The 15,429-nt window shown below is 34.4% G+C and overlaps 1 protein-coding gene across 11 annotated transcripts in view; it reads left to right on the plus strand.

Annotated features, from left to right (window-relative positions):
* CHD9 (chromodomain helicase DNA binding protein 9) overlaps nt 1-15,429 on the plus strand; it is a 250,227-nt gene that overhangs the window by 41,691 nt on the left and 193,107 nt on the right. The window lies entirely within an intron of this gene.

Here is a 15,429-nt window from a genome sequence, read left to right on the forward strand (position 1 = left end):
TATGGTGTATAGTGATTGTTGTGCTACTATTTAGAATTGCCTTCATAGCACGGAATATTAAGACAGAAATAATTGAAATTCATTTGCATTCAGAAATCATTTAAATGTATTTCATAGCAACTTATAAGATCACAAATAAATTGAAAAGGGACTTGGTTATAGGATCACATCCTCATTGAACACAATGAATTGTACCCAGTAGGAACTTCAGCATTTAAATGAATGAAATAGTTACTCTGTAGTAAGGAGTAAGTGGAGTAAGCTGCCTAGGAGAACACAAGAAATGAATAAAAGAATTGCAAAGAAAGGCTAAAACTGAAGTTAGCATGAAACTATAATGGATCAATCTATATTCTTTTTTCTCTGTGCCCAGAGGCATGAAAGTAAGAGTAGAAAGGGCAGAGTGTAGTCTGAGTCAGGATTGAGAGTTTACATAATTGTCTAAATAGAAGGCTTTGGGGACAGAGTTTTAGGTAGTGAAGGTGGTGAAATAGTCAAAGGGAACATGATTTGTGTGAAGTGGAAGGGAGAAGGGAGAAAAAAAAAAACAATATGAAAGAAGGAAGAAGATGAAAGATAGGAAGATTGTAAGTCAGAGTAGGATTGAAATCAGGATCTTGGTAGAAAATCAGTACTTTATGATAATGGGTTATGATAATAACCTGTGTAATGGAAATGGATATCAATGAAGTAAAGGAAGACAGGGAACAATTAGGTTGCAAAAGTTGTGACAAAGTTTGAAAATTTTGTTCCTCCCCTTCCATGTTTGTAAATTGAGCCATCTTTACTTTTTCCATGAAATTTTGGGCCTTCACTTATAACACCTGTATTGTAGCATGCAATTTGTGCCTTACCCTATAAGTTTTTTAATTGTGCTACCTATAAATTTTACTGTTCCTTAGAAACTAAATCTTCACTGTAAACCCTTTACTATAACATGAACCTTGATTCTTACCTACCACAAAGAGATTATCACGGGACAAAATTTTAATATACTGATTTTTTTAATCTCCCTATCTTCTCCTCTGTCTATAAATATGTTCAGGTTTCCCTTATCCCCATAATTCTTTTGGAAACCCCTAATACTCCTTAGACTTTGGACTCTGGAATTTGAAAAGACTTTTGGAAACCTTAAATATGAATAATTGACTTTTACTGCCTTCATATCTACTCAACCTTTTACTCCTGTAAATTTGTCTTGCATTTTTTACCACTTTACAAAATAAGTTTTAAAAATTATTATTGAGAAACTTTAAAAAATTTTTGATGTCCTCATTGTCAGATCTCAGTTCCCAGCTTCCAAAGTCATTTTGGAGCATTTGAAACTTTTTTTCCTTGAAATTTTCTCCTTCCTTATTTCATGTGACTTTGGTATAATTTATATCCTTGGTTTTCCTTCAATTTCTTATAAATTTTCTGTCTCCTTTTTTAATGGAAACTCCTAAATGTAAGTATTCTTCAAGTTTCTGCCCAGGTGGCTCTCCCCTTTCTCTGTTCTTTTTTGGTTATCACATTTACTTTCCATAATTTCAACAATTATCTCTATAACTTCTAAATCTGAATCTTCAGTTCTGTGTTCTAATTCATGCTTGGTTTTTGCATTTTCACCTATCCCTCTCATTAGTGTAATAGAAAGACCACCAAATTTGGAATTGGAAGACCTCGGATCAAATCTCAACTTTCTTCCATTTTTTTACCCTTTTAAAAAAATTAATTTCCTCAGTTACACATTTAAAAAAATTCCTTATGAATGAATATCGAGAGAGAGAAATTAGAACAAAGGGAAAAACCATGAGTGAAAAAACAGGAGAAAAAAAGTGAATATGCCATGTGTTGATTTAATTCAGTCTCCATTGTTCTCTCTGGATGTGGATGGTGTTTTCCATCCAAAGTTTATTGGGATTGCCTTGAATCACTGAAACATTGAGAAGAACCAAGTCTGTCATAGTTAATCATTGCACTTTTTTTTTTTTAGCTTTTTATTTACAAGATATATGCCTGGGTAATTTTTCAGCATTGACAATTGCAAATCCTTTTGTTCCAATTTTTTTTCCCCTCCTTCCCTCACCCCCTCCCCCAGAGGGCAGGTTGACCAATGCATGTTAAATATGTTAAAGTATAAGTTAAATACAATATATGCATACATGTCCATACAGTTATTTTGCTGTACAAAAAAAATTGGACTTTGAAACAATATACAGTTAACCTATAAAGGAAATAAAAAATTCAGGCAGACAAAAATAGAGGGATTAGGAATTCTATGTAGTGGTTCATACTCATCTTCCAGAGTTCTTTCTCTGGGTGTAGTTAATTCAATTCATTACAGCTCTATTGGAGCTGATTTGATTCATCTCATTGTTGAAAAGGGCCATGTCCATCAGAATTGATCATCATATCCTATTATTGTTGAAGTATGTGATCTCCTGGTCCTGCTCATTTCATTCAGCATCAGTTCATGTAAGTCTCTCCAGGCTTTTCTGTAATTGTCCTGCTGATCATTTCTTACAGAACAATAATATTCCATAAAATTCATATACCACAATTTATTCAGCCATTTTCCCATTGATGGGCATCCACTCAGTTTCCAGTTTGTGGCTACTATAAAGAGGGCTGCCACAAACATTTTGGCAAATACAGGTCCCTTTCCCTTCTTTAAGATCTCTTCGGGATATAAGCCAAGTAGTAACACTGTTGGATCAAAGGGTATGCACAGTTTGATAACCTTTTGAGCATACTTCCAAATTGCTCTGGATGTATTCACAACTCCACCAACAGATCATTGCACATTCTTGTTTTTGCTATGTACAATGTTTTTCTGGTTCTGCTTGTTTCATTCAGGACCAGTTCAAGTAAATCTTTCCAGGACTTTCTGAAATCATCCTGTTGATCATTTCTTAAAGAACAATAATATTCCATAACATTCACATATCATAACTTATTCAGCCACTCCCCAGTTGATGGGCATCTACTCATTTTCCAGTTCTTTGCCACCATAAAAAGAGCTGCTACAGACATTTTTGCACGTGTGTGTAATGTCTAGGTTAACTTGCTGGGGGACCTCCAGCTGACTTGAAACAAGGATACTTACCTTTCCCCACTTTTAATTTCTTTGGGATACAGACCCAGTGTTTTATATATAACCTTTTGGGCATAGTTCTAAATTGCTCTCCAAATTTGTGTTCCAGTTTTCCACAATCCCCTCCAACATTTATCATTAACTTTTCCTGTTATCTTAATTAAGATAACAGGAAAGGGAAGATTGTTTCAACTTGCAAAACCTTGTGTTCCATATTTTTTCCCTCTTTTTTGCCCATCCCATTCCCCTAGACAGCAAGTAATCCAGTATAGGTTAAACATGTGCATTTCTTCTAAATATATTTGAACATTTATCATGTTGCACAAGAAAAATCGGATCAAAAAAAGGGAAAAAAAATGAGGGGGGAAAAACAAGCAAGTAAACAAAAACAACAATAAAAGGTGAGAATACTATGTTGTGATCTACATTCAGTCACCATAGTCTTCTCTCTGGATGCACATGACTCTCTCCATCACAAGTATATTGAAATTGGCCTGAATCACTTCATTGTAGAAAAGAGCCAAATCCATCAGAGTTGATCATCATATACTGTTGTTGTGTACAATATTCTCTTGGTTCTGTTCACTTCATTTAGGATCAGTTCATGTAAGTCTCTCCAATCCTTTCTGAAATCATCTGGCTGATCATTTCTTATTGAAATATAATATTCCATAACGTTAATATGCCATAACTTATTCAGCCATTTCCCAATTGGTAGACATCTACTCAATTTCCAGGCCCTTGCCACTACAGAAAGGACTTCTACAAACATTTTTGCAATATGAATCCTTTTCCCTTTTTTATGGTCTCTTTGGGATAGAGACTCTGTGGGGACACTGCTGTATCAAAAGGTATACATTGTTGATAGTCATTTGGGTATAGTTCCAAATTGAAGAACGTTTTTTTCCCATATGACCAAAGATGGCTTTAAAAATTGTTCATATCCTTTGACATTTATCATTTGGGTAATAACTTTTATTCTTATAAGTTTGACTCAGTTCTTTATATATTTTAGAAATGAGGCCTTTATCAAAAACAGATTATAAATTTTTCTCCAGCTTTATGCTTCTTTTATAGTCTTAACTGCATTAGTTTAGTTTGTGTAAAACCTTTTTAATTTAATCTGACCAAATTTGTTCCTTTTGCATTTCATAATGCTCTTTAGTTCTTTGCTGATCATAAATTCCTCCTTTCACCAAAGGTCTGATAGGTAAACTATCCCTTGCTCTCCTAATTTGCTTTTAGTATCATCCTTTACATCCAAACTTTAATTTGATATTTTTCTTGAATAAAGAGGTAAAACTAAGAGTCCAGAAAATAGCAGTGCCTTCAGAACACCAGTCATATTTCCAATCTGGCTCTGGTAGCCATCATCCACAAGAGCAAATCCTATGGAGAAGGCACTAACATTTCTGCTACCACTGCCACCAGCTGCCACTAGTAAGGGAAGCAAGCCAATCTAGTTGAAGCAGCTTGGCATCCTGAGGGAGGATAAAAGGTTCCATGTAACTAGACGGGTCAGTTTACTGCTATAACCTATACCACAACTCAACTCTCTCTGGACTCCAAGACAGTCTAGGACCAATATCTTTGGGAATGGTAGTGCTCTCCAGACAACGAGTTCTCCTTCCAATGCAGGCCTGGCTGTCATAGAGTGCAATAGCATATGTGGTTATATGAACTGCTAAATATCTCTTCAAAGGCTTCAATTGCCGCCACCTCAGGAGCTATAGCTGTTGGAAGACCCAGAAAAGAATATTCTTACCACCCAGAGTATTTGGCACCATCAAGTAGTTTACCATCAGAAACAGATACATTTTAATCAACCTAGGCCATTGGCTTTGTCGCTGTACCCAAATTTCCCTGATCCTTTACATTTGACTTTTTGCTAAAACTTATATAGTATCTCACCTTTAGAATGTGATATGGGCTCTTTAAGATAAGAGACTGTCTTTTCTGTTTGTATCCCTACTACCTAACACATAGTTAAGTATTTAATACTTTTTTACTTACTCTTAGTTCATTTGTGTGAAAAAACACTATTGTTTTCCTTGTCAGCTACACTTGGAATCTATTCTCAGTCTCCTGATAACCTGTCAATATAGCCTATGGCATCATATGGCCTATGACAGTGTCTCTTGTATCTGACTCCTTTTCACACCCACTATTATACCATTAGCCAAGCTCTAATTCCTACTAGGACTATTGAAACTACTTTCCAACTAAGCTTTCATCCAACCTTTTCCCTCCCCAATCAATCTTATATATTGTTATTGCCAAATTAATTTCCCTAAAGCACAACTTTGAATATGTCATTTCTCAGCTCAAAACCCTTCAATGGCTCCCCACTGTATTGCAGTTAAGGCTGAGACTTAGTCTGCCATGAATAGCTCCCCATAACTAACTTTTTTAGTCTTACCTGTTACTGTTCTACTATGGATACTCTGTCAATCAGCTGAACCAAGATAGTCTCTTCCTGAGTATGTCCTTGGATTTTTTGGTTTTTATAACTTGACTCAAATTATTCAGTCTAAATTGCCCTCCTACAGTCCACCTTTCAACTTGTTGAAGTGCTATTCATCCTCCCTCTTCCCAGTTCAGATACTACTTCCATGAAATCTTCTGTAATTCCTGTTAGCAAATATTTAATAATTCTTTTGAACCCTTAAAGCACATTGTGGTTTTTTTGTGGTACTTGTATTTAATAAGTACAATAACAAATCACATTTCTTAATTCTTGTGAGGAAAATATCTCCATTTTATAGATAAGGGTGCTGTGGGTGGAAAAGAGTCTTGACGAGAGCCACATAGGTTTGAGATGAAGTATCAACTGAGTTTTTTTTCAGATTCCATGTTCAGCACTCTTAATAATAGGTATCTTGTCTCTCAAATGTTTAATTGAATATTCAGTTTACTAATCTATATTTACTGCCTCCATACCCACTCTGTCCTTTACTCTTTCTAATTTGTCTTAAATTTTTATCATTTTACAAAATTAGTTGGCTTCAAAATTATTAATGACCTGATTATCAAATTTCTGTTTCTATTATCCATGATATATTTGGAGCATTTCAAACTTAAAAAAAAAATCATGTCCTTCCTTAGGTTATGTGACATTGACTTCACTTTTTGTTTTCCTTCTTTTTTAAAATCATTGCTCTTTCTCCTTTATTACAAATTCTTCTTTTTTAATTTTAATTTTTAATAGCTTTTTATTTACAAGTTATATGCATGGGTAATTTTACAGCATTGACAATTGCCAAATCTTTTGTTCAAATTTTTCCCCTCCTTCCCCTCACTCCCTTCCCTAGATGGCAGGATGACCAATACATGTTAAATATATTAAAGTATAAATTAAATATAAAATAAGTATACATGTCCAAACTGTTATTTTGCTGTACAAAAAAGAATCGGACTCTAAAATATTGTACAATTAGCCTGTGAAGGAAATCCAAAATGCAGGCGGGCAAAAATACAGAGATTGGGAATTAAATGTAATGGTTCTTAGTCATCTCCCAGAGTTCTTTCACTGGATGTAGCTGGTTCAGTTCATTACTGCTCCATTGGAACTGATTTGGTTCATCTCATTGCTGAAGATGGCCAGGTCCATCAGAGTTGATCATCATATAGTATTGTTGTTGAAGTATATAATTATGATCTCCTGGTCCTGCTCATTTCATTCAGCATGAGTTTGTGTAAGTCTCTCCAGGCCTTTCTGAAATCATCCTGTTGGTCATACTTACCGAAAAATAATATTCCATAATATTCATATACTACAATTTATTCAGCCATTCTCCAATTGATGGGTATCTACTCAGTTTCCAGTTTCTGGCCACTACAAAGAGGGCTGCCACAAACATTCTTGCACATACAGGTCCCTTTCCCTTCTTTAAAATCTCTTTGGGATATAATCCCAGTAGTAACACTGCTAGATCAAAGGGTATGCACAGTTTGATAACTTTTTGAGCATGTTTCCAAATTGCTCTCCAGAATGACTGGATGTATTCACAATTCCACCAACAATGTATTAATGTCCCTGTTTTCCCACATCCCCTTCAACATTCCGCATTATCTTTCCCTGTCATTCTAGCCAGTCTGACAGGTGTGTAGTGGTATCTCAGAGTTGTCTTAATTTGCATTTCTCTGATTAATAATGACTTGGAGCATCTTTTCATATAGCTAGAAATAGTTTCAATTTCTTTGTCTGAGAATTGTCTGTTCATATCCTTTGACCATTTATCAATTGAAGAATGGCTTGATTTTTTGGTTATATGTATGGGTAATTTTACAGCATTAACAATTGCCAAACCTTTTGTTCCAATTTTTCCCCTCCTTCTCCCCTACCCCTTCCCTTAGATGTCAGGATGACCAGTAGATGTTAAATATATTAAAATATAAATTAGATACACAATAAGTATACATGACTAAATCTTTATTTTGCTGTACAAAAAGAATCGGACTCTGAAATATTATACAATTAGCCTGTGAAGGAAATCCAAAATGCAGGCGGGCAAAAATATAGGGATTGGGAATTCAGTGTAATGGTTCTTAGTCATCTTCCAGATTCTTTCGCTGGGTGTAGCTGGTTCAGTTCATTGCTGCTCCATTGGAACTGATTTGGTTCATTTCATTGAAGAAGATGTCCAGGTCCATCAGAATTGATCATCATATAGTACTGTTGTTGAAGTATATAGTGATCTCCTGGCCCTCCTCATTTCACTCAGCATCAGTTCGTGTAAGTCTCTCCAGGCCTTTCTGAAATCATCCTGCTGGTCATTTCTTACCGAACAATAATATTCCATAATATTCATATACCACAATTTATTCAGCCATTTTTCAATTGATGGGCATCTACTCAGTTTCCATTTTCTGGCCACTACAAAGAGGGCTGCCACAAACATTCGTAATGGCTTGATTTCTTATAAATTAGAGTCAATTCTCTATATATTTTGGAAATGAGGCCTTTATCAGAACTTTTGACTGTATTACAGATTCTTAAATGTAGATATTCCTTAAGGTTGGAAAATACAAAAACAAATTACAGAATTACAGATTTAGAACAGAAGGGGAACTTAATCTATTCCAACTTCCTCATTTTACAAACTAAGGTTTACAGCTACGCCCAGAGAAAGAACTCTGGGTGATGACTAAAAACCATTACATTGAATTCCCAATCCCTATATTTATGCCCACCTGCATTTTTGATTTCCTTCACAAGCTAATTGTACAATATTTCAGTCTGATTCTTTTTGTACAGCACAATAACGGTTTGGTCATGCATACTTAATCTAATTTATATTTTAATATATTTAACATCTACTGGTCATCCTGCCATCTGGGGGAGGGGGTGGGGGGGTAAGAGGTGAAAAATTGGAACAAGAGGTTTGGCAATTGTTAATGCTGTAATGCATATAACCTGTAAATAAAAGGCTATTAAATTTAAAAAAAAAAACAACTTAAGGTTTAGAAAATGTTAAGTGCCTTGCCCAAGGTGAACTGGGTAGTAAGTAGTATTTGACCTGTCAGATACTTTGACTCTGAATTTACTTAATTTTTATTATGCCATGGATTTTCATTTGGCTTTAGGATATATTTTATAGTTATATTTGAATATGAGCATGTCTAATAAGAATAATATAAATTTAAGGATAGAAAGGACCTAGGATTATCTAGTTAATCTCCTTATTTTTATTTTGCACATGACTTTGAGATCTAGAGAGATATGACTTATATTAACTTAAAATAATGTAATATAATAAAATAACATAAAAATGAAGATTTGACTTAGGAGGAAGAACTGAAGATCTATGTAATTTATAATTCATATTTTTTCCTGCTTCGTGCTTGAAACATTGATAACTATTTCTTAGTTTTATTTCAGTATCAGCTGAAATTGAACTGTCCATTCTCAGGGATTTTTGGAGCTGGGATGAGGTAAATTGATTAAAGAGTTTCCCCCCTGAGATGCAAAGCAATAGGAAATTTAATGTGAATGCCAACAAAGCAGGTAAAAAGACTAAGTTGTCAAAAGAGGAGAATGTTAACAAGGAATGTACAGAAGTATTGTAAAACTACAAAAATACAAACTATTCCATAGATCAGAAATCAGCAAAACTTTAAGATCAGACCTTCTGCTTGTTTTTTAGAGCCTGCATGGTTTTATTGCTTTTTAAAATGTAAAAACCATTCATATCTGGCAAGCTGTACAAAAACAGGAGGTGAATGGAATTCAGGGCATAGTTTGCTAAGCTGTCAATAACTAGGAAAGCAAGATTTTGCCTAAATAATATTATTTATGAATAATAACTTAATAATAATAACTTCTCTGCATTGGGAGGAGTTTTCTCATCAGGAATATTAGTAAAATCATACCCTTGTTTCGAAAGTAAACTTGTAAGAGTTAGGCTCTAAAATGAGAGTAACATACTAACTCCTAACATAAGATTTTTCAGAAGAAATTCCACAGTTTGCATTTGCATCAACTTTTCTGTTTGTTTCTGAGGCCATTTTAATCTTCTTGATGTCTCTAAAAAGTAGAGGAAGGGGTAGAGATAATGATACTATTACCTACAAATATATGTTGGATGTTTTAAAAAGTGTCTACTTTAAAACATAGTGAGACAAAACTCTTGATACATAATAATCATTTCATAAGGATACCTTTTTAAGTGTTTGCCCTATACTTAACTGTACTAGATACTATATGGCAAGTCACAAAAAGTAGAAGACATGATATGTGGCCTTGAGAAGACCAGTATTTTTGAACAATATATGAAATAGAGTATTATTCTCTTGATAAAAACAGTAGAATTTGTTAATAAAGCTGTTCAATTAAACAGAAATATGACTGCCTTCCCTTTTCCCTCTCTTTCTTACTTCCCAATATGTAGAGGAGCTAAGTGTGTGGGTATTGGTAGATGATTTTAAAACCTATATCAGAGTGAACCATCCTGGCTGTTGTGTTGGTTCTTCATTTTGAATAATAATGGAATATCTTGGCAACTTATATTTTCATTATCAATTGCCATTCATTCAGAATGGCATATTCTTGTCTGACTAGAAAATTTTGATTCCATTGGCACATCATAATTTTGGTTAATATTCATATTATCATAATTCTTGAAAGCCAGAATAAACTGAAATAGGTGGGATTATGATGGTACTACTACTTTGGATTAACACAGCACCTTCAAAAGAATTTAATAAAAAATTTAAATTCAGTGACCTTCTAGAAGTTTGATGGCACTTTTAACATAGTTGTTCAACTTTTGTCATCATATAGGAGATTTTGGTTCTTTCTTGGGTAATTTGTTTTGAAAAGAATTTTGAGATTTGGAACTCCCATTTTATTATGCAAACAAAAAAGCTGTGTCTCAGACAAGTTACTAGACTAGTCCAACATCTCTTGGCTAGCTTGGGAACATTACCTTGTAGAGAGGAAATGACATTTATTAAGTATACTCAGTAGTGAAAATTTCTGTTTTTGAACATTGTGAGAAAACTTTTTGTAATATTCTTTAATGTTTAAGAATAATCATTAAGTAAAAATGTTTTGTTAAGGAAAAAAAGCTCTAGGTTAAAATTTAAGATTTGTAACCAAGGGGCAGCTAGGTGGCACAGTGGATGGAGGACCAGCACTGAAGTCAGGAGGACCTGAGTTCTTATCTGGTCTTAAACACTTAACACTTCCTAGCTGTGTGATCCTGGGCAAGTTACTTAACCCCAATTGCCTCAGCAAAAACAAAAACAAAAAAAATTGTAACTAAAACTAAACTGCTTTCTACAGACTATCCAAACTAAGATTGGAGTTTCCAAGTACTTTTTTTAAAAGACAGTAGTAAAAGCAAACCATACTTCCAGTTTGAGGATAAAATTCATTGAAAAGTGTGTGATATGACCTAGGCAGAAAGAATGAGATTATAAATAAAGTAGACGAACACAGTATAGTTTACCTCTCAGACCTGTGGAAGAGGAAGGAATTTATGACCAAAGAACCAGAGATCATTACTGATCACAAAATAGAAAATTTTGATTATATCAAATTGAAAAGTTTTTGTACAAACAAAACTAATGCAGATAAGATTAGAAGGGAAGCAATAAACTGGGAAAACATTTTTATAGTCAAAGGTTCTGATAAAGGCCTCATATATAGAGAATTGACTCTATATAGAGAGTTGACTCTCTATATAGAGAATTGACTCTAATTTATAAGAAATCAAGCCATTCTCCAATTCATAAATGGTCAAAGGATATGAACAGACAATTCTCAGGCGAAGAAATTGAAACTATTTCTAGCTATGTGAAAAGATGCTCCAAATCATTATTAATCGGAGTAATGCAAATTAAGACAACCCTGAGATACCACTACACACCTGTTAGACTGGCTAGAATGACAGGGAAAGATAATGCGGAATGTTGAAGGGGATGTGGGAAAACAGGGACATTAATACATTGTTGGTGGAATTGTGAATACATCCAGTCATTCTGGAGAGCAATTTGGAAGTATGCTCAAAAAGTTATCAAACTGTGCATACCCTTTGATCCAGCAGTGTTACTACTGGGCTTATATCCCAAAGGGATCTTAAAGAAGGGAAAGGGACCTGTATGTGCAAAAGTGTTTGTGGCAGCTCTCTATGTAGTGGCCAGAACCTGGAAACTGAGTGGAAACTTATCAATTGGAGAATGGCTGAATAAATTGTGGTATATGAATTTTATGGAATATTATTGTTCGGTAAGTATGACCAACAGGATGATTTCAGCAAGGCCTGGAGAGACTTACACAAACTCATGCTGAGTGAAATGAGCAGGACCAGGAGATCATTATATACTTCAACGACAATACTATATGATGATCAACTCTGATGGACCTGGCCATCTTCTTCAGTGAAATGAACCAAGTCAGTTCCAATGGAGCAGTAATGAACTGAACCAGCTACATCCAGCGAAAGAACTCTGGGAGATGACTAAGAGCCATTACATTTAATTCCCAATCCCTATATTTTTGCCCGCCTGCATTTTGGATTTCCTTCACAGGCTAATTGTACAATATTTCAGAGTCTGATTCTTTTTTGTACAGCAAAATAAGTTTGGACATGTATACTTATTTTGTATTTAATTTATACTTTAATATATTTAACATGTATTGGTCATCCTGCCATCTAGGGGAGGGGGTGGGGGGAAAGAGGGGAAAAATTGAAACAAAAGGTTTGGTAGTTGTCAATGCTGTAAAATTACCCATGCATATAACTTATAAATAAAAAGCTATAATAAAAAAAAAAGTGTGTGACATTTAGAAAATAGAAGGCATTCCATTCCAGAATAAATAAATGAATTTTCCTTCATTAATAGAGAACACTTTTTATTCCACATTCAAACAAATCACCAAGCTTTTGTTAAATGCCTACTATATGCCATGTACTGTGCAAGGTGCTGAGAATACCGATATACAGGATGAAAGTATGAGGCATTTATATTTAGATCTTAAAAGCAGATCCATACCAAGTAGATAGTTAGTATTAATAAGCAGAATTTAAAATACTAGATAATAAACCAATATTCTAGTAGATCATAGAATTCATGACAAAAAAGAATAGAGATTTGAATGAGAATTTATAATTAAACAAGATATCTTTCCAGTTATGTTACAAATATGAATATGGATAGGGAAACCGGATATCTTTCTATTGCCATGTGGTGTAAGATTGTTGTATGAAGCTCAAGCTATAATGATGGGGCTAGTATGCATTTGTATTCTTGGGGGATGGATAACAAATTGAAGACTGAAAGGCAAAGATGGAAATGAAATCTATATAAAGGATTAAGGATGAGGAGTAGAGACTCTTTACTTGTTTAACTCTTATTGCAGGAAAGACCTTGTTAAAAGGTCAGTAGTAAATAATAAAAAAATATTTAAATCCAATTCTTTGATCACCCTGTAATCTTGAAAGGGTCCATTCTAGGAGGTGGAGACTTTATCTGAAGATGGAATATTTCTTTTTAAATTTCTGTTGTCTAGATGTATAACAATAATTTCAAACTTAAATTTAATTTTTGCTTTATTTTTGTACTCTAGTTATTTTTCCTTTAGCCAGTGCCTCCTTTCTTTGTAATCAAAAACAAAACAAAACCCCAAACATTTAAAGATAGTTGACATAGTTATTTTTCCTTTAGCCAGTGCCTCCTTTCTTTGTAATTAAAAACAAAACAAAACCCCAAACATTTAAAGATAGCTGACATAGCCATAGCTTCTGACTTTTTATATTGATTCTTTATCTTGAAGACTTACCCCCTTTTCTAAGAGAAGTTAAGAGTTTCCTTAGCAGCGTTTTACAGCTGAGTTTGTTTATTTCAGTTCATTAGATTATCATATACTTTATTGTGGCCACTGAGTATTGTTCTCTTGGTTTCACTTTATTGTGCATCACTTTGTGTTTTTTCAATTCTTTGTATTAGTCATTTCCTAAATGGATCTGTGATCTTATCAATGTAGTCACTTTTTCTAGTGTCAGAAATCCCATTCTATTTATGCCTGCCCACTCTGTGTAACAAGTGTCTGATACTTTGTAGGCACCTGAATACTTGGTGATAAAAAATTCCTAACTAGAGTTACCAAAGAAATCCGTATATTGATTATTTTTATAAAAATTTTATTTGAAAAGGAGAATAGACATATGGAGATAAGAAGAAAGGGTTTGGGGCATATCCATTGCAGAGATTAGGATCACAAATCTATTAGTAAGGAGTAGAATTATTGTCTTATTGCAGTAAAAATCCATTTGAGATTAAATATAAATTTTAGTGGACCCAGTCAGCATGGCTTTGTCATTTATTTCAAATCAGTTATATATTATTTGAATTTGACTAAAGGAGGCAGATGATGGTAATAATTAAGGAGCATGATTGATGAACATTATTAGCAATAGACAAGGAGGAAAAGGATTTAAAACTGGATATAAAGTTGAGTTTATCAAAAAGTTAAGAGAGATGGGAAGAGAACATAGCTAAAGCAGGAATAATACAGCATATCTAAGAGGTTTGGGAAATGAAAGTCATAGTGAGGATGAAAAAGTGTTAAGGATCATAAGACCAAGGGTGAAAATGAATGATAAAAGATTATCATCAAATGAAGAAATTTCAGAATTTGTTGAATGCAAAAGTAGATCTCTTAGGGATGTTGGTAAGATTAAAGAAGAGTATTAGGTCAGAGCCAGCCAGGTTGACTGAATAGCAGGAATACAATTGAACTGTATTCTACAAGTCCTTCACATGGATCTTAAAAATGTATCAGACTAAGGCTTGATTTGGAGATCCAAGAAAAAATCAGTCATTTTTTAACCCAGATCATCAAAGGAAAACAGAAGGTTCTTTGGACATTGGGGACAGAGTCTAGCCAGGAATGGCCACATGGAGTTCTTTTGCAAGCAAATGTTATGCACCAGAATAAGAAGAGGTACTGGATTTGACAGAAGGGCCTAAACTTGGGCAAGATGTAGGAATTGGTACCGGCTTGAAGTTCTGCTACTTATTAGCCAGTTTGGGCCGCAGATCCAGGGTACACTGAGGAGGGATCTACAACTAGGGATGGTGTTGGAGGATAGAAAATAATCATGAACCCTAGTCTGTATATTGAGAAAGCAAGTTTAAAAACTACTAGTAGCTATGTGGCTTGACCTTAAGAGTGGTGGGGGTTCTCAAATTCCAGCCCATATCCTAGTCTGGAACCTGCAGGAAAACAACCAGGGGAGGACTCGTATAAAAAGGGTGAGCCTGCAGTTCTGTTTCCACGAGTCTACAAATATTTCTAGAAGGCTTATATTGGCTAAATTCTGCAACAGCCTACTATCGTTCCAACCAAGGGAAGCCCATAGGTATGTTGCTCAGAATGAAATCCAGGTCAGAAACTTGCAAAAGTTAGAAGAGAAAGACAGTGATTAGACTTTTCCAATTATACTGCTTGTGAGGGTGCTGAAAGCTCGGACGTCTCCATTCTGAGGTGTCTCTTAGATCTTAAAAGAACACAGAATTCAGTATCCTAGAAAGTTGCAGAAAGATCCAAGATGAACAAGAACTTCTTGGGCATATCTTTCAGAAATGCTTAGAGTCTGGCCCCAGCATCAGGTTTAAAATTGAGAATTGAGCTGGAAGAATGATCAAACCAATGAAAAAAAAAATCCCCCAATAAGGAGCTATTATAGTGACAAGCATGCTCAAGAGACAATGTCTGAAGAAGAAAATGATTATGAAATAAATCCAAATGAAATCTCAAAAACACAACTTATGTTCTACTGGAATTTCTAGAAGAGGGAAAAGTTAGAGAATTAAACATGTTATAAATGAAATGAGAGTGCTAGAGG

This window comes from Sarcophilus harrisii, chromosome 2 (genome assembly GCF_902635505.1).
Source record: "Sarcophilus harrisii chromosome 2, mSarHar1.11, whole genome shotgun sequence".
Lineage (NCBI taxonomy): Eukaryota > Metazoa > Chordata > Mammalia > Dasyuromorphia > Dasyuridae > Sarcophilus > Sarcophilus harrisii.